This window comes from Psammomys obesus, unplaced genomic scaffold (assembly GCF_907164565.1).
Source record: "Psammomys obesus unplaced genomic scaffold, mPsaObe1.curated_primary_1811, whole genome shotgun sequence".
NCBI classification, from domain to species: domain Eukaryota; kingdom Metazoa; phylum Chordata; class Mammalia; order Rodentia; family Muridae; genus Psammomys; species Psammomys obesus.
Window position 1 is genome coordinate 8,078,188 of NW_026596152.1, and position 26,969 is coordinate 8,105,156.

A 26,969-nucleotide genomic window follows, 5' to 3' on the forward strand; every position below is an offset into this window, starting at 1 on the left:
CTTTTTATTTTTATTAATTCTCTGAGAATTTCATTCAGTGTATTTTTAAATTTATTTTAATTTTTTGCAATTTATTCACTTTATATCTCGATTGTAGCCCCTTCCGTTATCTCCTTCCAGTCCTCCCCTTTCCTCCCCCTCCTCATTCCCCTCCCCCAGGCCACTGAAAGAGGGAGTCCTCTTCCCCTACCATCTGACCATAGCCTATCAAGTCTCATCCGAACTGCCTGGGTCTTCTTCTGTGGCCTGGGGCAAGGGGAGGAGGAGGGAGAGTGATCAAATAAGAGGCAACAGAGTCCATGTCAGAGACAACTCCTGCTCCCCTTCATGGGGACTGAGCTGCCTGTGGGCTACATCTGAGCGGGAGGTCTGTGTCATTCAGTGTATTTTGATCATATTCATCCCCCACTCCTCCTAGCTTCTCTTTTGTACTTTTTTTAATAATCCATCAGATCCAATTTGTATGCTCCATATACTTCTAGGTGTCGTCCGTCCATCCACTGTAGTGTTTCTTTAGGGGCCACAGTCTTAAAGAAAATGGCTCTTCCTCCCTTCAACTGTCTACATCAGCTACCTATAGCTTCTCAGTTGGGGACCGTTCCCTGTCCATGCTCCAGTGTGGACTGGCTTGACCGTGTGTAGGCAACCACAGTGCCATGAGTTCAGGAGTGCAGTGGTCTTGTCGTGTCCAGAAGACACTGTTTTACTTTGGTGCTCCACGCAGACCTCCAGTTCTGAGGATCGTTCCACCCTCCTTCTGTTAGAACCACTGAGTCTAGGATCGGGGTATGACACAGATGTCTGTCTCCACTGACACTCTCTTGATCAGTTTGGAGTGTCTTCATTACCCATCATCCACTGCACAGAGACTTCTCTGATGAGGTCTGAGGGCTGCAGACTAATCTATGGCTATAGAGACATGAGCGTAGAGAGCAGTTGGACACTTTAGCAGAATAATAATAATATGTTCACTGCACCATGGGTTCTTCCTACCTAACCTCTTAGGGCACTGTTAGTCACTCTCCGCATCTCATTCACTTGTTTTTCTGGCCCTACATTCTCCCAGGGTGCATCTTCTGGGTGGCCTCACTCTCCCTGTTGAGCCTGATCCCCTCTTCAAGCTCACAGAGATCCACCTGCCTCTTCCTCCTGAGTGCTAGGATTAAAGAAAGGCATGGGCCACCACAGCCCAGCTACTCATTGCCTTCTTGACACCACCTCTTGACAAATAGTCTTAAAGGTCCAAGGAGCAACCCAGTTCTACCAGAGCAAAATGAAATGTTTGAATTCTCTTCCACAGCCCTGTGTCTCTTGTATTGTCTTTATCTCCATAATTAAAAATTTCATTCTTCCAGTGACTCAGGTCAACAACTTCAATTCCTCTCACGTCAAGTTTATCAGCAAATCCTGTCATGTAGACTGAATATTTTGTAAAAGCCACCATGTCTCCAGACTCACCAGATCCCTACTACCCCATGGTTCAAGCCTCTGTCCTCTCCAACCAGGATATCTCTCTTTTTTTCTTTTAAGATTTATTTACATATTATTTATACAATCTGCCTGCATGTGCACCTGTAGGCCAGAAAGTGGGCACTAGATCACAGTATAGATAGTTGTGAGCCACCATGTGGTTGCTGGGAATTGAACTCAGGACCTTTGGAAGAACAGCCAGTGCTCTTAACCTCTGAACCATCTCTCCAGCCCCTCTAACCAGGATTTCTGTAACCACCTCCAAATCAGTGTCCTTTCTTTTTTACCTTCCCCTGTGCGTAAGAAAGAAAGAGTTGCCTTTTAAGCATAGCCAAAACAAATAATTCTTCCATATTCCCTGCAACAGACCCAACTCCTGAGCCTCCTCACCAGTCCTCAAATTAGCTGAGCGTATGCCTACCTATGGGGCTTATACTTACTGTTTCCTTTTCCTGGAATGCACTTCCTCCAGACACTCTTGTTGCATAAATCCTATGACTCACCTCCTAGACCTGGGCTTGAAAGTCCTCCTGTTCAGAAAGGCCGCTGTAATCACACAGAAGATACACTCCCCTATTCTGTGGATCTCTGTGACACGCTTTCCCACTGGGCACAGTAGCACTTATTCCATTCACTTCTAGTGAATGCCAGAAACTGTAGATAGTTCCAAGTCCTACTTATACTATATTTCTTCCAGGATGCACAATTATAAATTTTATTTATAATTTAGGCACAGCTAGAGACTGACAATACAACTGTAGCAAACGGTATTTTCCCTGTTCTTGAGAAGCACTTTATGATGTCTTCTTGGCATATCCATATTAGCAGTGTCACGACTCTCATGCTTTCAGGCTGTCGTTAAAATAAAGGTTACTTAAACACAGCACTGCAGGGCTGTGACAGGGGATCTGATAAGGAAGATGGCTGCTAACTGAACAACAGGAAAGCAGTGCACAACACACAGACATTCTGAACAAAGGGGTGACTCACATCCTGGGGTTGTGTGGCGTGAGACTTCATTGTGCTACTTGGAACACTGCAAGTCTCAGGTTTATCACCTGTTAGTTTCCGGTAGTTTCTACTTTGTATTTTTTTAGTGATGGTCGACTATAGACAACTGAAGCTGCAAGAGTCCCCATCCACAAATGACAGCGGGCACTGCACACTAATCATCATCCTCCCACTAAACTCCGTGTCTTGAGAGCATGAGTGAATGAGCACATGGGCTCTCCCATGCACAAATCGTTGCTTAAACAGGCATTACTTTTATTAGTGTTTACTGCTTACATAAGCTATATTATTTCTTCTTAGTGGTAGTACCAGAACTGATTTCTTCAACAAAACCATCTTGTCAAAGACAAGCATCACACTTATTTCTGTAATCTATAAAACCTAGAGAGCTTTAAGATAAATGGTCTAGGCAAATAAATTCCCAAGGCAATGTTGTACCAAAAGACACATGGAATCATGTTCTAACTCCCTACCCATTTTTAAAGAGATGAAGAATGGATCCAGAGAAGACAACCAATTTCCCCAAATAATTCTCTAAGGAGACACAAACCTGAGTCTGTAAGGATTTTAAGAGTGACATAGCTTCTGTTTACAGAGCAGTCCCAAGCTTATCCAAAGAGTCTGGAAACGGATGAGTCATTTTATTAATTCTGTAAAATGTCAAGCACGCCATTACCAAACCTCTTTATGAAAACCAGACAACAGCCCAACCTGGCTTCCTATGATTCTCTCAACTCCCACATCTAAAACATTTACTCAGTTCTATATTTCATGTTCTTAACGTGTGTCTCGCTTTTACATCTCTCTTGGCTTTACTGCTTTCTGCTCAATGCAGCCCTTCATGGCTTTCAAGGGTGACTGCATTGGCTTTGCAGCTCCAATCGCTCTTCCTTCCAACTTTTACAGATTGCAAGGGCTGGAGAGGTGTCTGCTGCTGAGAGCACTGACTGCTTTTGCAGAGGATCTGGGCCTGTCTCCCAGCACTCACATGGTGGTTCACAACCGTCCATAATTCCAGTCCTAGAGACTCTAATGCCTTCTTCCTGACCTCCGCTGCCACCAAGGACATAGCATAGGCACACACAGGCGGGCAAAACAGTCTCACATGAAATAAAATATATAAGTTTAATTTTAAAAATTAAAAATAAACTAATAAAAATACAAATCTGACTTTATGCTGTCTCTGTTTAAAAGCTCTCAGAGACTCCCCTCTATATTTAAGGTAAGGTCCCCAGTTCTTAAGCACACAGGTCCTTAGAAAATCTAGGACTTCAATTCCACTCCTTCAACTCCAGCATCATCGTTCCAAAGTGTGGCATGCTTTCCTCTTTACATTCCAGCAACTCCAAGGCCATCTGTAGTTCTAAAAACATAGCCTGTTTGTCTTAAGCCACTGCGCTTGTGGTCGCTACCCTCCCAGACCCTGGCTACCCAGCAAGTGCCCACTCATCTGCAATGAACCGAACTGCGCCCACCCCAGAGGAAGCTGCTCAAATCCCAACCTCTGGTGTGATGGTGAAATGAGGCCTTAATGATGGGATCGTCCTCTTACTGGTAGCTTTAAAAGGAGAAAGACATCTCCCTTCCTCTGTCATGTACAGACACGGTAAGAAGATAACCCTGCTTAAGAAAAGAATCTTCATCAGAGCAGTCTCCAGAACTGTGGGAAATTAATTTCTATCCTTTGAGCCACTTGGTGAGTGCTATTTGGTTATTTTACAATTTTATTTATAAATTGGGCACTACTAGCACCTTTTATATCCTTGCTCAGGCATCTCCTCGGCAGAATTCAGTACTTTCCTTCACCGGACTTACAGACTTTGTAAATGCTGACATTTCCTCATATCCCTACCCCACCTAGTCTAAACATCGTTCCTCGTGGGATTGGGATCGCTCTCTGAGAAGCAATGATCTCTTTCATTCATCTTTGCATCACCAATACCCAATCCACAGTAATGCAGTTACGCCCTAGTTTGCTCCTCTGTTGTTGTGTTACAAGAGTGAACAAAAGCAACTCGAGGGAGAAAGGGTTTATTTGACTGATGCCACCTGGTCACAGTCCATCGTTGAGGCAAATCCAACAAGGACCGAAGCAGAAATCGCCAAGGGACACTGCTTACAGGCGTGCTCTCAAGCTCACTTTCCACGGCCTTCTGTATACAGCCCAGGCCCACCTAGCTATAGATGGTACCAACCAGGCAAGACTAGCAATCAACTGGCAATCAAGAAAATGCCCCACAGACAGGTCCACGGGGCCGATCTTATGGTAGCGGTTTTTCAGTTGGGGTTCCTTCTTCTTAGGTGAGTCAAACTGACAACCAAGATTAGCCTCACAGGTTAATAATTTACTTAGTCACAATTTGACTAGACCATTAATTTCTCTAGGCCAGGCGCAGTGGCGCACCCCTGTAGTCCCAGCACTCTGGGAGGCAGACACAGGAGGATCTCTGTGAGTTCAAGGCCAACATGATCTACAAAGTAAGTCCAGGAGAGCCAGGACTGTTACACAGAGAAACCTTGTCTCACAAAACCATTAAAAAAAAAAAAGTTTCAGTTTTCCTAATGCAATGACCCTTTAATACAGTAAGTCCTATTGTGACCCCAACCATAAATTTATTTTTGTTGCTACTTTATACCTGTAATTTTGCTACTGTTCTGAATTGTAATGAAAATATCTGATATGCAGAATAGCTGATACATGACCCCTGTGAAAGAGTTTTCAACCCCTCAAAGGGTCGTGACGACTGCTTTAAAGAATTACTTGGAACTAGGCATGGTGGCTGCCCCTGTAACCTCAGCAGGGGGGAGAGTAGAGCAAGAGGACTATACTGCATTCAAGGCTATCCTGGGCTCACAGTAAAACCCTGGTGTTGTTTGTTGTTGTTGTCTCTTTGCTGTCCATAAAACTTCTGTTATTAAAATAAAAAGACAAATATCAATGTATAATTTTTTTTATTTATTTTTGAGACAAGGTCTCACTGTGTAACCCTGGCTGTCCTGGAACTCACTATACTGTAGACCAGGCTGGCCTCAAACTCACAGAGATCTGCCTGCATCTGCAGGCATTAAAGGCATGTTATCACCATGCAGGATAGAGCTACAGTTCTTTGAAAATGGGAATGGATCTGAACCGACATTTCTCTGGTGATATGAGTAGTCAATCAGCATTTAACAAAACCTTCCACTCTCTAACCACCAGGAAAATGCAAATGAAAACCATGAGATATCAGCACATCTGTGAAGATAGCGATTATTACCAAAAGGACAACGTTAAGTGTGAAAAACCACAGATGTTGGTGAGGATACAGAGAAAAGAGAAGCTTATGCATTGTTGGTGGGGTTGTAATTAGTATGGCCATTTTAAAATAGTATCGAGGTTCATCAAAAGAAAAAAAAAAATCAAATTGCCTCATGACCCACAATCCCATTTCCTGGTATGTAAAATAACTGAAATTGATGTCTTGAAGAGATTGCTACTGTTCCATGTACGTTGTAACTTTACTGACAGCAGCCAAGGTCTCAGTGTGAGACAAGTCCATCAGTGGGGTAAAGAAAACCTAGTGGAATACTATGTAGCCTTTAACAAACTGAATTCTGGCATTAAAAACAACATGTGTGGAACCGGCAACATGACAGTAAGTGAAGCAAGTCAGACAAGGAGAAATGCTACATGATTTCGCTTTTGTATGCAATCTGGAAAAGATGATTTCAGAAGAACAAAAAGCAAAAAAGTAGCTACCAGAGGCTTCCCCAGATTTGAAAACTAAACTGATATTTGTTTGTGATGGTATACGAGAAATAATCACCATATTTTAATACTGATTACTTCCAAAAGAGTCTTTTCAGATAATGTTTTTGGTTTGTCGTTATTTGTTTGGGGGTGTTTTGGTTGGTTGGTTGGTTGGTTGGTTGGTTGGTTTGTTTGTTTGTTTGTTTTTCAGGATGAGGGGGGTTCTCTATATAGCCCTGGCTATCTTGGAACTCACTCTGTAGACCAGGCTGTTCTCAAACTCAGATCTGCCTGCCTCTGCCTCCTGAGTGCTGGGATTAAAGATGTGCACCCCTATAACAGGTTTACATAATGTTTTAACTTGAAAAATACTTTCTGGTCCCCCCACCCCTTGCCCCTTGCCACCCACAGCAGTCAGGAAAGCTGGTCCCAGGGTCATGAGAGCAAGTGAGCTGGCTCTCAGGAGGGCAGGCCTTGCACCTCACCTGGGCAACACGGTGGAGTGGCTCTGATGTCTAAGGTGTGAGTGAGCCAGCCCTGGGAATGTGAAAGCTGGAAAATTACCCCGGCCCCTCTCAGACTACAGCACTTGGGGGAGCAGGCCCCACACAGTAGAGCTGGCTCTGGAAGCTCAGGTGTGGGTGAACCTAGGGCATGAGAACAGGAGGGTTGACCCTGCCTTCTGTGGCATTGGGTGGCCTAGCCAGAGCAGTATTGGAGAGCTCGCGCAGGCGGTTCAAATCAGAGAGAGCTGATGCACTGACCAGCTCAGCTACCACCCAGACCCAGATCCAGGGCTCTGAGTTGGCCCACCCCAAATCTACATCATTTGTGAACAGTTAGAATGAGTGAAAGGGCCAGTCCTGCTGTTCCAAAGCTGCAGGATCTCCATGGCACAGGGCATCAACAAGCTAACCTGGAGGAATCCCAGTGAAGATCTAGTATTGATGGCGTCACAGAAACCAGAGGCCTAGAACCAGACCAATGACTCATCGCAATAAACATATGCAAGTGAAGATGTGTGGACAGAGGGTTTGGGTTTTTTTTTTTTTTAATGTGTTTTTTATATGGGGAGGGAGGGTTGCAAGAGTGGAGGCAGATAAGAGGGGATGGAGAGATGAGTGGGAGTGCCATGCATGATGTGAAACTCACAAAAAATCAATAAAAAGTTAAAAATATGCCTTCTGGTTTTCCCTATGACTCTCTCCTTAAACTTTATTTTATGTATATGAGTGTTTTGCCTGCACCTATATAAGTGCACCTTGAACATGCCTCGTGCCTGCAGAATTCAAGAAAGGATGTAATGTTTATTTTAATTGTGTATAAGTTCACAGTGGGAAGTATACTTACACTATTACACAATCATCACCACCATGGTGACGCCTCCTGAGTACTGGGATTAATGGTATGTACCAGCATTTCACACCTATAGACGCACACTTTTGAAAAGAAGTGTGTACCATCTAGAACATGGAAGGGCCTTGAAGGCACCGTGTTGAAACAAACCACTTACAGAATGACAGATGTGATATAAATCCACTCCTGTGAGGTACCCAGAAGAGAAAAATCTGTAAAATGGCCTGTTCTTAATTGCTATCCCATCTCTAGCCCCAGATAGTCTCGTGTTTAAGGATGCATATTGTGCCACACTGTATTCATTCCTATATCTATTAATGGACATGAATTATCTCCACCTGCTACTTCTTGCACCAATATGATCCATCATGGAAATTCTTATAGAGTCCCTACCTTCAGTTCTTTGGGCATGTGCCCAGACCCAGTAGTACTTAGATTATGTTATATTTCTCTTTAAAAAGAAATAATTAAAATGAATGGCGGTGGCAGGGGCCCACGCCTTTAATCCCAGCATTCAGAGGCACAGGCAGGAGGATCTCTTAAATTCTAAGGACAGCCTGGTCTACAGAGTGTGTCTAGGATAGCCAAGGATACACAGAAAAAATCCCTTTCTCAAAATATCAAAGCAAACAAATAATTAAAAAGACATTTTAAAAAATGTTCAAGCTATCAAGAGTGAATTGTTTTAATAAAAACAAATGCCATTTACCTTATCAAGATAAAAAAAATTATAGTTGTGCATGGTGGTGCACACCTTTAACCCCAGCACTCGGGAGGCAGAAGCAGGCCACTTCTATGAGCTCAAGGACAGCCTGATCTACATAGTGGGTTCCAGGACAGTCAGATGTAGAGAGACCCTGTCTCAAAAAGAAAATACTAAAGTGGCTTTATGTGCACTACACTCAATGTCCTAGAAGGTAAGATAGTCCACACCTTCGAGGCCATGGATCCCTTTATCCAGTAAATAATTTTCAGTATTTATTTTGTACATCACATCGTTCAAGTTTCCCACATTCTGGAAAAGGGAAAAAAGCTCAGCTTTCCTAAGGAGCACAGCCACCTCGTTGAACTAGGACCAGGTTCACATAGAAAGAAAGCAGGGACGCTTCAGGATAAGCAGAAGGCAGCAAAGCCAAGTGGCTGCCGCAGACAGGGGCCTCCGTGGCTGAATGCCTGCACACTGGCTACAAATACTCCATCGGTGGAAAGGTGGTCAAGGGCAGGCAGGGTCTGTCCTCATAAAAGTAGATCAGCGAACGGTTGGCTGGCCATGAGCCGGTGGCAGGAACAGAAGGAGGGAGATTTGAGGACTGACAACTTGGCCAATTTACCAAGTCGCCGATTGCACACCTTAGATGAATTTTATGATATGTAAGTGTCCCCCCACCAAAAAAAAAAAAAAAAAGTCAAGTAAGATAAGTGCAAAAGCCTTTAGGACTGTATTGTTTTCTAGCTGAAAGAAGCTGGGCCCTCACTCTGAATTTAATTAGCATGATTGAAGTCTGGCAGGCGGTGAAGGAGAGAAGGGAAGGGGATTGGGGGTGTGCTCTGACCCAGGAGGTTCCTGGCTCCAGAACTGGATTTTATTGAAAGCAACCAAGGATTATTAAGCAGGAAGGAGAAGCAGGCAGGGCAGGATATGGTGAGTGAGATTTCAAAGGGAAAAAGCACATCCTGTTGTGAGTTGCTCCAGAAAGACACTTTGAAGGAGGTGGCTAGAACAAGTCAGTCCCTTCTCAGCTAACTGCGTCCCTGTCCGTGTTTGCAGCAGCAGGAGGGCCCAGAGGGATGAGAAGGCACTTGGCGTGGACACCTGCATCCTAAACAGCAAGGCCCAACTCTGAGCTCTTCTTTGTTCAGGGGGGTGGACAAAGGCTTGATTGTGAAAAAGTCACAATCGAGGCTCCAACAGGGGAAGGAGATATGGTTGCAGAGGGATCACATGTATCTAGGCAAGAGGTTGTCAAGGTGTGTGACCCAGTGAACAGCCTGAAGGCTGCTGAGCAGGAGCAGCGGTTTGGGGAAGGGTGCGGGTCAGGAAGACAGCCTGCTAATACATACAGCAGTATGTGTTAACACTTTGGCTGAAAGCAGGTTCCCTTTAAAGAGGCGTGTGCACCGTTGCCCCAGCACCGGGCTCCCTGGGTTCTAAGGTATGTTTGTCCCCGGACAAATACAGGTTGTACTGAAGTTGCATAACTTAATTATCACATAAACGAATGAAAAATGAATGTGTGTGTTGGGGACGGGCAAGAACACACTGACTATATGGAAAAGGTTCGTTAACACTAAAAATGCCTGCCTGCAGTAACTATAAATCATGAGAGGATGTCTGTAAACATAAAACATTAACCTTGAAAGAGAGCGCACGCGCGTTTACGTTATTTTCAAGACAGAGTTTCCCTGTGTAGCCTTGGCTGTCTTGAAACTCACTTTGTAAACTAGGCTGGCCTGGAATTCTCATAGATCTGCCTGCCTCTGCCTCTGTAATGCTGGGATTAAAAGTGTGTGCCTCCACCACTTATCTAGAGAGAGAGAGAGAGAGAGAGAGAGAGAGAGAGATATTTGGGGTTTTCAAGACAGAGTTTCTGTATGTAGCCCTGGCTGTCCTGGAACTCACTCTGTAGGCCAGGTTATCCTGGAAGTCACATAGCTCTACCTGCCTCCAAGATGCTGGGACTAAAGGCATTTGCTACCACCACTTCTCTATATTCTTTTTTGGTTTGTTTTGTTTTTGTTTTTTGAGACAGGGTTTCTCTGTATAGCCCTGGCTATCTTGGACTTTGTTTTGTTTTTTCCAGGCAGGGTTTCTCTGTGTAGCCTTGGCTGTCCTGGACTTACTCCGTAGACCAGGCTGGCCTGGAATTCATCTGCCTGCCCCTGCCCCTGCCCCCCGAGTGCTGGGATTAAAGGCGTGCACCACCACACTTTGGCTATATTCTTAATCGTGTTTGGGGGAAGGAGGACAGGCTCAGCCTGTAGCTTGCTTCAGGACTGGTGACTACCACACTAGCTATATGGCTTCCACAGCGGCTCAAAGGAAGCAGAAGCCCCCCCAAACAAAGGACGATTATTCAACAAAACATAGACAGGTAATGACTTTTTCCCCCAGACAAACTGTAAGGCACTCTGCTTAACTTGTAGGGAATTTGCACACAAGTTTTCAGAGACTAAAAATCCAAAGGACATCATATGCAGAAACATGCTACCAATTTTAGAGTGTATCATGACCATCTCACAAGGACAAAATAGTAAAACTGAAGAAAGGCCTTCTAAAGCTGTCTCAGTGTTTTTAGTTATAAGACAGACAAAATCTGTTTTAAGAGTGAGCTATGTGCTAACATACTGAGTGGAAAACAGTATAACCACAACAACAAATAATAATTTAAAAATTTAAAACCTATCAAACCACTTATGGGTGGTGAGCTTATTAAGCAATGTATAGAGAACGTAGCAGATATAAAAAGCCCTAAAAGGAGAAGGGTGGGGTCTAAAAATCAGTTTGTCTCACCACACAATATAACCAGCTGAGCTGAAGAAACAGGAAAAATCCATAGGAAAGAAGTCTGAAAAACAAAACCATTAAGTTCGAAGTTATGCTTTAGGCAATACATGACGGCACTGATGATGCAAATCTATTTTTATTAGGGGTATTGAGAACAAATAATAGCACTAAAGCGGTCCTGGAGAGGTGGTTCAGCAGTTAAGAGCACTGGCTGCTCTTCCAGAGGACCCGGGTTACACGGCCTGTAATTCCAACTCCAGGGGATCTGGCACAGTCTTCTGGACTCCATGGGTACGTACACATACATGGCATATACACAGCTTTTTAAAATGTCACTGAATTCCAGGCCAGCCTGGTCTACAGAGAAAGTTCCAGAGCAGCCAGGGCTACAGAGAGACCCTGCCTCAAAAAAACAAAACAACAAAAACAAAAGATACAGGTCAGTCAAGGGATTTCTATAAAGTAGTAACATTATCTTTAACCACTGACAACATAACCTGATCTCAGCTGAGAGAGCCCTGGCTGGAAAAATTAATAGAAGAGGATGCTATTGCTGCCTAAAACTCATGTTTAATGAACTATCATTGAATAGTACATCAATACTAAATTTCCTCAGGACAAAGGCATTAAGTTATCGCCAGCTCCAAGAATTCTTTAAAAACGTTGGTGCAGACTACGGCAACATCATAAGTTTTCTATGGCCAAGTCAAGGTCAAATGCTGGTGAGATGTTATGATTTGTGACCTGTTAGAAGTCATTTATGGTATCGAAAACAAAGCTTTGGGTTGGGTATGCTGGCACATGGCTCTAATCCCAGCACTCAAGATTAGAGTTTGAGTTAAGGCCAACTTAATCTGCAAGTTTGCTCCAGGTCATCCAGCTCTGCATGGTTGCTCTCTCACTCCCCACCCCCAAAAAATTGACAATAAAAACTGGTTTTCAGATTTATCATCTAAATGAATTTAGCTGCTCATTTGGATGAGTTAAAACATGTATCTTCAAGGTGACAACCAACTTCTCAATCATAATTCCTTCCAAATAGAATTAAAGTATGACAAACTCAAATAATTTTTATGTATTTCTACACACTGGCTAAACACAGTCCTATAAATAGCATAAAGCATGTATCCCTTTTGTTTTGTTTTGTTTTTTATTTGAAACAATATGGAAACTAATTTCAAGACTTCTGGGAAAACATTTGGGACTCCATTTTAAATCAACGAAAATATGTTACCTGTCAATCTTTAAGTGCAGAGCTGAAATCTAATATACAACTTAAAGGAAAATTTGATCACAACCCTTTCCTAGACCTTTGCAGGTCTTATCTTCTCGGGGACAAGTATTCCTCACTTCACAATCATGTCTTAGGTCATCACATCACTCTTTGGCAGCACACACATTTGTGAATAAATACTTTCGGGAGTGAAACTAAGAGAACCAGTGGACCCCAGGAGAACCACTATCCGAACCAGAACATCTGATGAGCACCCTGAGAATCTCAACTGCTTCCAAGGAGCCAGATATTGGAGCATTCATTTCTCAACAGGTCCCACTAACGTTACAGTTCTCTCTGTTTTCTCTTGCTACCAAAAAGCCAAACAGCTGAAAACTCTAGAATATGCATTACAGTGTGGAAAGATGTTAAGCAACTTCAGTTAGCAAGCCTAGTGTAAAAATATGCCTGATCCTAACTAAAGATCAGTAAATGAACTCACATGTTAATAATTAATGGCAAATAATGTTTAACATCTGTCCTCCTCCCTCCATTCTCTTTCTTTCTTGATTTAACAAGGTTTTTTTTTTTCCAATTAATTGACCCCGGATGGTCCCCAATTACACATGGTAGAAGAATAAAGAACCGTTCCGTAGCGGCAGCAACTGAGATGAGGAAGTTGCTGTGCGTGAGGGAGGTGCCCAAAGGAAACCAGGACAGCCACTTGGAGCCACTAAAGGCAATTGCACGTGGAAGGAAATGCGCTGCTGAGGCTAACTCCAGAACTAATCTAGGGGACTAAAATGTCAGGTCAACTAGGATGAGTCCAGATGCCAGGGGAAGTTGTTAAGGGACTCTGTGATGAGGATGCTGAATTTAATTTGAACATGTTGAAAAGCCATGTAGTCCACCAGAACAGGGACTTCCACCGTTCCTAATGCGCAGAGAGAACACAGCAGGTAGACACTTACTGCTTGGGTGAATGAATGCGGATGTCAAACATCCATGAGTCATTTTCAGCCAACAGTTGGAGAAAAATCAGTTTCAGGTTTAAGAGGGGCAAGTTGAGGCATGAGGCACGGGCTTTCATTCATCAGGAGTGGTCTGTCTGTCTTGGAACCCTAGGACTGGGGTGAGAAGTGTCTTCCACATGAGAGGATATAAGAAAAAGTACCTACAGAAGGTCCTCAACCGTAAAAAACGGAAATGATCTTTTAAGCCTACCACCCTAGCCTTCACCTTAGAACGAAGACATTTCTAGCAATAACGGGGACTTATTTCCAGTATTCGTATCTTTGAATTTCTAGAGTGATTAGAAAATTCTTCCATGCATTTATTCCAAATCTAGTCCTAATTTTCATGCTGGGAACCAAACAGGAAAAGTTTCGTTTTGAAGGACCTGGTTGATAAAGTGTGAATAATAATAATCCTAGGAAAAAAAGACTTCCTGGGTATAACAGGTCGCTTTCTCCATAATTGCTAAAATTGAAGCAGCCAAGTGAATGATAAACTGTTGTACATCCAGACGATGGGCTATTATTCAGCCCTAGAAAGAAAAGAGCTACCAAACACGGAGAAATCTTTTTTTATCATTAGTTTTTATTATTGTGGGTGTTTTTGTTTGCATGTATGTCTGTGCATCATATGTGTACCTGGTATCTGGGAAGGTCAGAAGAGGGCATTAGACCCCCTGAAACATGGGGTTGTAAACTACCAGGTAGGTGCTGAGAATTGAACCTGAAACTTCCAAAAGAAAAGCCAGTGCTCTTAACCACTGAGCCAGGCTTGACATGAAGAAGTCGGGTTTTTGTTGTTGTTGTTGTTTTGTTTTGCTCTTAACCACTGAGCCATCTCTCCAGGCTTAACATGGAGAAATCTGGTTTTGGGGTTTTGTTGTTGTTATTTTGTTATTTTGTTTGTTTTGTTTTGACTTTTGAGGTGTCTCTACATAGCCCTGGCCTGAACTCACAGATATCAAACCTGCCTCTGCCTCCTGAATGCTGGGATTAAAGGTGTGTTCCACCATCCCTGTCAATACGGAGAAATCTTAAATGTACATTACTAAGTAAAAGGAGACAATCTGAGCAGGCTGCCTGCTGTGTGGATCTAGCTGTACAACATTCTTTAAAAGTTGAAACTATGGCAACAGAAAGCAAGTGAATGGTTGCCACCAGTTAGTCAAGGGCAGCAAACAGGCAGACCACAGAGGAATTTTAGGACAGAGGAACTACTCTGTATCATTCTGTAATGGCAGACACATCGTTTGACATTTGATCCCCAACCTAAGTTATGGGCTTTGGGTGATGACTGTGTGTCAATATGGGTTTGCTGTAACCAGAGTTCCACTGTGCAGGGGTGTTGGTGATGGGAGAGGGGAGGATGTGTGAGGAGAGGCACATGGGAGATCTCATAACCCCCTCTCCACATTGTTGTGAACCTACAAAAGCTTTAAAATAATAAAGACCGGAAAGAAGGAAAGCAAAGCCTGAGGATTTCTGGGCAAGATGTTCCAAAGTCTAAGATGTAGAGTTTCGAAGCTGGGATTTTGTTTTCCCCTGTGGCTCCGAAGCAAGGACTGTTTTAATGTGGATGGCTGAGGAGGGAGTAACAGTGTCTCTGACTCCAGCTGAGTAATGTGGGTTCTGACTAGAAAAGGAAGAGAGAAGAGCCCCAAGAATCCAGAGTAGCTGCTCCAGCGGCTCCTGACGTGTTCAGGTGAACATGAGCTGAGAAGGTGGGTCAGTGGGTAAGAGTGCTTGCTACACAAGCCTGAGTTCAAATCCCCAGCACAAACAGAAAAGCTGGGCCTAGCCAAACATGCTTATAACACTGGGTGGTAGAGACAGGCGGCTCCTGGGGCCTCAGCAGCCGGCCAGCCTTTCCCAAACTGCCAGTGTGAGTCAGCTGTAAGGGATGTCCCCCTCCGGCCTCCGCAAGCATGTTCATACATGCACGCACGCGCACACACGACATAGAGCCAGTGAGATGGTCAGTGGGCGTAACGCTAAGGACCCCAGTTAGAACCCCTAAAACCCATGGCCAGCCAAGTGCAGCAGTGATGCCAGTAATCCCGGTGCCCGGAGGCACAGATGCAAGGGTCCCTAAAATCTTTTCCAGTTTTCCCAAACAGGGTTTCTCTGCATAGCCCTGGGTGTTGTCTGCCTTGAACTCAGAGGTCTGTCTACCTCTCTGCTCTCCTAAGTGCCGGGATTAAAGGTTGTGCTACTAGTCCTCCAGCCTTGATCTGTATTTGGATGTCTGTGTGTGTTCAAAATTCCTGGAATCGTGCAGGCCAACCAGATTGGTGCACGCAGCAGCAAACAAAATGAGGCCATATATCACGGTGGAAGACAAGCACTGATCTCTGATTTTGCCCTCTGATAGCCGCGTGTGCACTGTGGTGTGTGCATATTCACACTCACATACACACACACACAAAGATTTTTTAACGTAAAAATAAGGCAAACAACTGTGAAATAAGTCAGGGTTGGCAGAAATGTAAGAAATGGCTTGGGAAGCTGATCTTGAATGGAGCTAGTGTTTGCCATGGCAAAAGTAAAGCCAGGCGTGGTAACATGTAACTGTAATTGTTTCGGATATCAACCCCAAATAGGGTCCCTGCCAGATCACCCTGCACACCAACTGTTTGATGTATTGACTTAACTTAATATAGATCTCTTGGCTTAATGTTCCAAACCTACTTCCCACCACATGAAACTGCCTTTACAGCTTTGCATTTTGGGGTTGAGCTAGTGAGGATAAAAATCCCATCCCAACAGCATTATGAAAACCTCAGCGTGAGTCCACTGAGGAGAGATTCGGAGAGATCCCTTATCAACACACACACTTCTGCTCTGACCTTCCGGACTGTAATTTGCTTAGGAAAAGTACTTCCTGTGATCATAAGTTAATTTTTGAAGTGGAAATTAATAGAGAATTAAAGACAATTTAATAGCAAACTCCGTCATCCAAACAAGCAGTCAGAAGGGGGAACACAGCACTGAGGATCTACTGTGTACAGCAGCCAGGAAAAGCAGGGTCACAGATCTGATCATGTTTTCCACTGAGGGCCTTGAACATTTCAGAAGGTCACAGCCAAGTTCAAGGGCTGGAACTTTATAATATTCCGTGAATTCAGAGGAAAGACCTCCAGTTTCCCTTCCACCCAGTGTGATGATTCTGAACCAGTCCCAGGAAACAGGGCTTTCCATCTGGAATATAAAGCCGGCTCTTCGCTAGGTCTCTACAATTCTCCATTTTTTCCTCTTCCATAATGAAGCCTGGAGAACAGGCCCCATACAACGTTCAGAAAACAAACCAACTCACCATCACTGTCTTGGCAAACTGACGAATCAATACACACAAAAAGAAGCAGATTCTATTCAAGGACTTTGGTCTCAATGTTCTACAAGGACCTCCTGAGTTTTCATGATGGCACTTGGCACGTTTATTCACAGTGCCCCACCTTCAGGCGTTACAATCAGCAGATGCCAGTTAGCTAACACGACCATCTACCACTGGTCATATCTCCACCCCTGACGTTTGTTACTTTATGATTCTACCAATATCCCTATTCTGGACTGTTTCCTCAGGACTCTCCCTAGCTTTCTGTGTAGTGCTGCAGCAAGGGGTGCTGGGGTGCTAATTTAATACTTCCCTGTATTATTACTTCAGTGCCTGCCGCCTTATGCATGCTGATATTATTACTCCAGCACACCCCCGGCCTCACTGTGTTAGTACCTCAGTACGCCCCTCGGCCATCCTACACTATGACTCCAGTGCACATCCATCTCTCACTGCGTTACCCAGAACATCCGCAACCTTACTGCTTTATTGCCCCAATGCATGGCCAGCCTTGCTGTGGCATTTGAGAGTACTTGCTTATCTCCGTAACAGTGACGCCGCTATTGCAAAAGTGGGTATATCTTGCAAGCAGGTTGATATGGAAATTTATAGGGTTCCCCCAGCTGGTTAAGACCATGGCTGTCTTTTCTCCCCCAGCAGCCTAGCACTGTGAAAGCAGAAAGGCACCCAGCTCCCAGCTGAAGCAGAGACATCAGGTCTACAGTCTCCCCAGAGAGAACAGCATATATGCTTTCCCTTCATCCTTCAATGTGTCAGTGTTTCCAGCTATGAGAAATGCCTTCTCATCAAAGAAGGCATGAGATCCAGCTTTTGACAATGCAAACAAACAGGAGACACACGTGATTGGCTGAAATATATATGATGTAAGGAACACTCCCAGTTGGACTAGGCATGTGCTCAGTAACAGGGCCTGTGCCCAGCATGTATGAGAGCTTGGTTTCAATCTTCTACACTTGAGAAAAAAAGACATGGAGGGAGGAAAGTTTGTCTCTCCTCTGGTCCCATCTCTCCCTCCCTTCCCCAAGTGAAGGGGTGAATATGCTTACTAAGCATGAAGCAGGGGTTTAGAGGACCATGAGGAAGTACAGGGTAGGGCTTGGAAGCTAGAGAACGGGCAGTTGGTAGAAGGATTTTAGAGAATAGCTACGTTAAACACATATGCAAACAAACAGAGGACAGTAGAGCAGTGTTTACCACTCCCAGAATGATGGGCAAAGCTAGAAAGAACCTGACATATGGTATTAAAATTAATGATATGGCTCCATAACATCTATGTTAATATACTTTATAACAATTTCACATGTTTACAACATATACATGTAACTGTTACATGTTTTAACATATAAAGATAATATTTATGTATCACATTACATGTAATATGTAAATATTCTGTGTATAACACACATATTTATAGTGTGCTGTACACATATCCATATAGCAAAACATGTGACCATCCACATGTAACACCGTCATATAGACCCCAGCTAAGTATTTCACTTCTCACGTCTTTGCCCTTGAAATGAGCGGGGACTGTGTCGGAATGCTATAAATGTCTGCGGGTTGTGCCGCTGTCCGTACTGAAAAAGGAGCCCGGCACGCCTTGCCGCAGTGCCCGGGAAGAGCTTCCTGAGATAACTCAGATGATTCACCCTGTTGAACTGGTTTTAGAGTAGATAAAGCAGATTCTTCCTCTCAGCCGGGGGTACCATGTGTCCCACGTGGCGTCCGTTTTCTTTCTTTTCTTCCTGTTGTAGCAGGTGATTCTTGAATGCTCATACTCTCTGAACGCTCTGCTGGGGGCCAAGGGGTACTTATAAAGCCAAGCAACTCTTGTATTCTTAAATTTGTATACATTTGGGGTGCTGGGAGAGATGGTTCAGCAGTGAACAGTACTTGCTGCTCTTACCAAGGACCCAGGACCCACATGATGGCTCACAGCCATCTGTTACTCCAGTTTCAGGGTATCCAGCACCCTCTTCTGGCCTCTGAAGGCATCAGGCATGTGGTGCAAGCTAAACACCCCCACACATAAAAAAAAAAAAAATACAAATTTTGTTATAAGTTTGTATACATTTAAATCTAAACACGAGTCAAGTGTGATTTTGTGGGAAAAAAATATAAAGGCAGAGCCTATACCCCAGCCAGGTGTACTGCACTCTGAGGCATGTCAGTTTTTTAGCTGAAGCTCCAAGAGAGAGATTCTACTACAGGAAATAGTTCAAAGGGAGAAATCACCACAGTTACCACCATATTTATGTTCAGGCTCTGTGCTAAGCGCTTATGCATGCCATTCGTTCAGCCCTCACAGAATGCTCCATTATACGGCTAAGGAAATTACACCTGGCAAAAATCAATCAAGTCACAAACGAAAGGTGATAGAGATAATCAATGAAAATGTTGGTCACCAAAAAGTCAATACATTTGGCAAACCTCTGTTAAAACTAAGAAAGAAGTCAGGCTGATGGCTCATGTCTATAATGCCAGCATTTAGAAGGCTGAGTCAGGCGGCCTGCTCTTGAGTTTGAGAGACGTCTGGGCTACATAGTGAGTGACAGGCTAACCTAGGCTAGAGTGAAACCCTGTCTAACAAGGCTAACAACAACAGAGAGAGAGAGAACAAATGATCAGTGTCAAGAGTAAATGGAAAACATTGCCAAGACGCTGTGGACTCAAAGCGTGAGGGGATGGTATGAGTAACTGCGCTCCACACACAGAAAACGGAACAAAGGAGAGGCAGCTGACTGCTTCGTAAGCTCACCCCCTCTGCATGGCTTGGGTAATCTGAACGGTCCTACGAGTCTGCATTGGCAGTTTTAGAAGTAGGCCTCCCTCCGACTGCGGGTTTAGCTCAGTTGGTAGAGAGCTGGCCTTGACTGCACAAAGCCTTTGTTCAATCCCGAGAACCACACAAACTCGCTGGTGCTATGTGCCTTGGGAAGATCAGAAGTTCAGAGTCATCGTCAGCTATACAATGAGTTTGAGGACAACCTGGGCTACAAAAGACCTTGTATCAAAACAAATAAAAAAATTTCCCTCCTTAAATGAAAAACAACCCTAATCATGAAAAGGTTTACCAGAGAATTCACCAAATAGTTAATGAAGAATTAACATGAACACTACACAGTTTCTTCACAAAATAGAAGAGTTTATCTTCTGCAGTAGTAGAATCTGACACCAAAACCACTTAGAAAATGAAAATACAGATCCACAGGAATCATAGTAAAAAGAATCCTTTCTGTTGTTTTTATTGAATTAGTGTCTGTCTATGTAGCCCTGGCTGGCCTGGGACTGTGTGTACAGAGACACTGACCTCTAACTTGCAGTGATCCTCCTGCCTCCCTTTCCCAAGTGCTGGGATTACAGGCATACACCACTATATCAGGCTTGCTTTTTTGAGACAGAATCTTGATACATGTATCCCCCCAACTCTCAGGACAGCCTGGAAATCAGGTACCCCAGAGTCATAGACACAGTCCTCTTAGCCCTAGTGCTGAGAATACAGGCATGAGCCACTATGCCCAGCTGGTGAAAATAAAAATTCTCAAAACACTATTATCAGGGGTCTGAAGAGATGGCTCAGCATTTAAGAGCACTGGCTGCTCTTCCAGAGGACCAGGGTTCAACTCCTATCACCCCATGGCTGCTCAAAACTGTAACTCTAGTTCCAGAGAATCCATCACTCTCTTCAGCCCTCTGTAGGCAAGTGGCATGACATGGTACACAGATGTATAAGCAGGCGAAACACCCATGCCCATAAAATAATATAAAAAAGAACACTATTAGCAAATAGAATTTGACAATATGAAAAAAATTATATATCATAACAGATATGCATGGCAAGTTCAAGACTAGAAAAAAAACAATTCAATATAATCCTTTATATGAACAGGCAAAAAAAATTAAAAATGAAGATTAAGAAGAAAGAGAAAAGGGAAGAAAAATATAATAAAGAATCTTTGTGAGTTCAAAACCAACCTTGTCTACATAGTGAGTTCCATGCCAGTAAGGGCCACACAAAAAACAAACCAAAATTGGAATAGGGGAGGCCAGGTGGTGCATCTCTAATTCCACATAGGGGAGTTAAAGACAGGAAGATCCCAAGTTCAAGGCCAGATGAGGCTATGCACTGAGTTCCAAGCCACCCTGGGCTATCTATCAAGACCTGGTCTTGAAGAAGGAGGAGGAGAAGAGGAGGAGGAAGAGAAAAGAAGAAAAAAGAAAAGCCAGGCACAGTGACGCATGCCTGTAATCCCAGCAGAGGAGAGGCAGAGGCAGGTGGATCTCTGGGAGCTTAAGGCCAGCCTGGTTTACGAAGTGAGGCCAGGACAGTCAAGGCTACATAGAGAAACCCTCTCTCAAAAAATAAAGAAATTAAGAAATTAAGAAAGAAGGGAGGGAGGGAGGGAGGGAGGGAGGGAGGAAGGAAGGAAGGGGGGGAAAAGAAAGTAGAACAGAGGAAAATTCCCCAGAAAAATCTCATGAAAACTGGATTAGAGGGGAAAGTAGTCAACCTACGCTAACACTAACCTAAAGATTAATACTTTCTGCCTGGGACCAGAGACCAGGCACAGGACCTATCCCATCCAGCCAGTGTGATGAAGCAAGATAAGAATAGATCAGAAAGGGATAGATAAAGTCATCCCTATTTGTTGATGATCCCTTACATAAAAGTTACAAGGAATCTAAAATAGACAAAAACCTGCTAGAACTAATAAGCTTACCAAAGGCAAAGACAAGGTGTGAAAAGCAACTGTTTCTTTGTTTGTTTATCTTGGTTTTGGTTGTTTAGTTGGTTGGTTTTATTTGTTTCTTTGTGGTTTTGGTTTTTCAAGACAGGGCTTCTCAGTGTAGCATTGGCTGTCCTAGAACTTACTCTGTAGACCAGGCTGGCCTCGAATTCACAGATCCACCTTCCTTTGCCTCCTGAGTCCTGGGACTAAAGGCGTGCATTAAAGGCCTGCGCTGCCATCACCCCATCTGCAACTGCGCTTCACCGTGCTAGCAATGACACACTCATACCAAAATCCAGGACCCATGACAATTCTTCAAAAATTAAAAATGGAAAGAAATACTTATAATATTTGCTATACACTTTTTCCTTATTTTCCCTCCCTCAGGTGTAAATATAACCAAGTACAGGTTTTAAACATTTGTTACATTTAGGTATGTATGTATGAATGTATGTATGTGTGCATGCGTGTGTGTACATGTGCCACAGCACACCTATGGGGTCCCGAGGTAACTTGGTAACTTGCGGAGTCAGTGCTTTTCTTCTTCCATGTGGGATCCACGGATTGAACCTGTGTCACCAAGCTTGGCAGCCTAACCACAGAATTTGTATACGGAACATTACAAAATGTTACTGAAAGAAATCAAATATAGTAAAAGATATCATCTCCATCAGCTGATAGACAGGCCAAAGGCAATTCCTATCAAGACGCAGGTGATTTTTTTTTTTTGTAGGCATAAATAAAACTATTCTAAAACAACTTTGGAAAAATGATAAAGTGAGGAGAATGAGTCTGCCTGATCTTGGGAGCTATGACAGATCTGACGTAATCAACACTACAAGAGCTAACAGCAGAAGGACAGAAAAAAAAAAAGGTAGAGAGTAGGAAAGTCAGAGATAAACCTATACAAATACCCTCAACGGATTACTGATGAAAAGTAACTTAAGTTTTCAGGAATCGACTAGTCAGAAAGTGACCCCTGACCCACATCTCACAACTTACACAAAACTAACTTACAATAGCTCACATACATAACATACGGGTATTACATGACATGTTTAGAAAAATGTACAGGAGAAAATCTTAATGGTCTAGAGAAAGGAAAAGTGTTTTTAAAATTCAGCACCAACATCACAGTCTATAGAAGTAAAAAGTTAGTAAGTCGATCATGCCAAAATGATAAACTTTTGCTGTGTGTGCCATACCATCGTGGTTCTGACCTGTGATCCCAGCTACATGGGAAGCTGAAACAGGACCTCAAGATCAGTACCTGCCTGAGTTATACAGTGAGTTCAAAGACAATCCGGGCAACTGAGTGAGACCCTGTTTCAAAATAAAAGATGAAAAGAGGGGGTGCTGGTAAGAAGGAGGAAGTGTCTGACTCTCTGGCTCGAGCCTGGAATAAGTCCCCAGAACTGTAACAACTCTGGTTCCAGGGAATCAGACAATTTTTTCCTAACCTCCCTGGATGTGTGGTGCACATACATATACTCAGGCATGCATACACATGCACAAATTAAAAAATAATAAATGACTCTTTTCTCAGGCAGTAGGGTAGGAACCCTGCTGGTCAGGACGCACAAAGGCTGGGCCATCTGCACACCGCTGGTGGGATGCAGAAGAGCGAGCAACTGGGGGTGCACACATGCAACAGAACCCAGGAATTACACTCCTGGACACTTTCCCCCAGGGATTCTGCAAAGTGTCCACCCAGGGCTGGGGATGGAATTCAGCGGCAGAACACTTGCCGAGTATTCATATGGCTCTGTGTTAGCTCTCCAGCACCAGGGAGATTTTCCCCCCCCACACACACAAAAACCTTGTGTATACAAGTGTTTGTAACAGCTTAATTCATCATAGGAAAAGCCTAGAAACAACCCAGATTCAGTGAGTGGACAATCAAAGAAACCGCGGAGCATTCGCACTACAAAAAACTATGAAGTAACCCATGAACAATGTTTAACACACTGAACAGCCTGGATGCGTGTCCAGAGAATTATGCAAAGTGGAAAAGGCCAGTTCCAAAGGCCTACATGCTGTGTGACTCCATTCACGAAACATCTTCCAAACAACATACTTACAGAAACAGAGAACAAAACGGTGATAGATGGCCCAGTAGAAGGTGTGGCTGTGAAAGGGTCATCTGAGGGATCCTCGGGTTGGGGGAAATGTTCTATGGCCTCATTATGTCAGGGTCAATGCCTTCGTTACGATGTACTCTATCATTTTGCAAAATGCTAACATCGGGAAAAACTGGTAAAGGACACGGAGACTTACACATGCTACCTGTTATAACTGCCTATGGATCTATAATTGCAAAAGAGGAGGCACAAAGCACTCTTAACTAGGTAGCATGTGGAATATATTTTTCCTAAATTTAAAAACATATGAAATATATCTCAACATTCATATCTATTTTGGTTTTTTATTTTAAAAGTGTGTGTTTTGGAAAACATTTTCTGAACCAGAAAGGGTCACAAGTTGAAAAAAAAATGACAGAAATGAGCAAATACTAAAATATAACTCAGAGAGAAAAATAAGAAGCAAAGAGTTGGCACATAAAATGCACCTCCAGATCAATGTCCATGAGTTCAAGCTGATTCTACACAGAAAATTCTAGACTGCCAAGGCTACATAGCAGGTTCCAGCCAGCGCTATACAGTGAATCCTAGGCCAAGCAAGGCTACATAGTGAGACCCTGTCTAAAAAAAGTTTTTTTAGTAAATAAAATAAAAATAAAATGTGCCCTCTGTTGATTAACAACAATGAAAATGAGCAAAAAAAAAAAAAATCTTCATCAGGTCTATAACCTACTTGGTCATCTGAAATTCTTTAAACAGGATCCGTTTCTCTACAACACTGAAGCAACGGTGAGAAAGTTACAAATAAATTGAGCTGGCCTCCTGGCAAGCACTGGGGTGTGCCGCACCTGAGCCCCGCCCCGTTTCCCGAATGGAGGGAAACTGTTTTTAATGACCAAGATCACAGTCCGATTCTGTTCTCCAGAGACACAGGAGCAGCTCTGCAGGACACTACCCTGAATCACCTAGTGACAGAACACGGGGCCAGCACTCCTTCCAGGGAAGCTACCTGCTCTCGGTAGTTCAGGAAGCCCCTCTTGCTACCCTGGCCGCCCCCGCTCCGCAGCTGGCACCGTCCATCCCATGGGCAGCAGTTTCTGCAGACAGGACCTACGGGGAGTCAGGTGCCTGCACATCCTCCAGGCTACTCCATCAGCATCTGGCTTCCTGCTCTTTCTCTTCTGTAGTTCAGGTAAGGCATTAGATTAACTTTTTCTTTTTCGGCTACACATATGGAAATCATCAGCTTCACTTCAGGATATTAAAAGATGCTTTTACAAAGTGCCCACCATGAAGAAAGAAACTGCGTCACAGTGAGGCCTCGATACAGAGAACCTGCAGAGAGTGGTCCAGGGTTCCTTTGCTTTTGATTGTACTTCATGGAAGGTCATGCCTGGGAAACAGCCACAGCTGGCTAGTAAGAACAATACAGGTTAGGGCCAGCGAACATCGTAGGTAGCCCTCCCGCCCTCTTTCTAAGATTAAGGAAGGAAATCCTGACACAGGTTACAAGGTGGATGGACCTTGAGGACATTAGGTCAAGGTATGGCAGAAGGACATATACAGCATGACCTCAGAAATGCTAGAATGGCATACTGATGGGGACAGAAGTAGACTGGTGGGTTAGGGATTGTGGGAAGAGACGAGGAGACAATTCAATGTCAGTGAAGCTGTGGTAGCTAGCAGGAGCTTGAGGAGGCAGCTAGTCTTAATGCCTCTGAAGACAAGAAGCAAAGTACTGGATTGGAAACAGCCCAGCAGTTAAGATCTCAGCTGTGTATACACGTATAGGAACAAACACTCCAGAGAGAGACAGAGACAGGTTAAATAAATAAATCTTTAAAAATGACAATAGAAAGCAGAAAGTGGTTAATGGTTGTACTCCGTGGTTTCCCCTTTTTATGCAGTCCAGAACCCAAGCCCAGAAATAGCTCTGCCCGCTTTTAGGGTGGGTCTTGCCACCTCAATTAGCCAATCAAGATAATCACTAATGCCTAGAGGTGAACCTAATAATCCCTCAAGGGTGTGTCCTGTCTCCTAGGTGATTTTAGATCCTGTCACAAGAATTTTAGATCCTGTCAAATGTTCTTATCATAACTTGAAGAGTAAGTATAGAAAACTGAAAACCCTGAATTTGGAATCGGTGTTCTATCACAATAATAACATTCATGAATACGTGGTCTTTCTGAAATGACGAAAACAACAAGCTCATTTGTACCACTGCTATCTCGAAGACTTTCCAGATGGACTATGACCTTTGACCTGCCCCACCCTGTTCGCTCAAGCCTGCACCAGGGCCCCTTAGAGCTCAGAAAGAACTCATTCTGAGGGCTCATCCTCGGGTTGAGCTCAGGACTGTGCCTGTGTAACCCTGTTTGCAGAGGCGGTGGGTGCGCTCGCCACCATCGCCACAGCTGCTGAGACTCGGGTGGCCTGCGAGCTCCCTCTATCCCGCTCTCTCTTCCGGCTGCTAAGGGGATGGATACCTTCCACTCTCCACATTTCTGTAGCAGGGCCTGGTCCTTCTGCTTGTTGTCCACTGCTGACCTCAGCCAAGCTCTTTACCGCTGACATCCCTGCCTCAGACGCTCTTCCCGTGGCAGTATTCTAGGCTTTGGCTCCCCATCCCACCCAATTCACCCCCAAGACCTCCGCCATCATTTTTTCTCCACCTGCTCCTGCAAGCCACCATGCTCTGGTTCCCTCTAAGCCTCTGTGGCGGGTCCCAGCACTTCTTGAATGTGCATGAAGAGTCCTGTCTTTCCTGTCTGTCTTTCCGATCTGCCTTCTTGCCAGAGGGATGTAGCCTCATAGGACTACAGTAGAGAAAAAAACGGGGATAGCACCCAGTAAGCAGGTCAGCATGGGGAGAAGTGAGTCTACAACAGAGGAAGAGAATGAGGGTTCCACCCTGCAGCAGGAAGAACCCCAGTATCAGACTCTGGCTCTCAGGAGGGGTGATGAGCAGAGCTACCTGCTGTGGGGGAGGGGCCAGCACCGGTCATATGTGTGTGTGTATGTGTGTCCCGCTGTCAGCCAGGACAGGAATCACAGGTCGGACCATTTCACTACAGACTAATGACATGTGTCCTGTGAGGTCATGGATACCTTGTTGGAAACAGACTTAACACATAAACACCAAAATAATGGGGTTTAGTATCTAGCCCTTGCTGGCTGGCCAAGAACTCACTAGAGTAGGTAGCCTAGAACTCACAGAGATCACCTGCCTGTGCCTCCAAGCACCAGGATTAAAGGTGTGCCTACTTTGACCTTGGAATCATGACTTTGTCCTTGAGGACAAAACTCTAAGACTCCTAAGATTCTGTGAGCAGGGGAGTGTAGCTGGATCAAAGCAGTGCTTAGCTTTAACTTCTATTCAGCCTTTAGAAAGTGTTGGCACCAGTTTAAAATGGTGGGGTTATTTCCAGTCCTGCATGTATGATATGTGGGATCATCTACACGAGTACCAGTTCTCAGTCCGGGGCACAGGAGCACAGGGTCCTCCTGG

The 26,969-nt window shown here is 44.1% G+C and overlaps 1 protein-coding gene across 4 annotated transcripts in view; it reads right to left on the minus strand.

Annotated features, from left to right (window-relative positions):
* The window catches only part of Specc1 (sperm antigen with calponin homology and coiled-coil domains 1), a 251,057-nt gene that overhangs the window by 142,888 nt on the left and 81,200 nt on the right, over positions 1-26,969 (minus strand). The gene's annotated exons all lie outside the window — the stretch shown is intronic.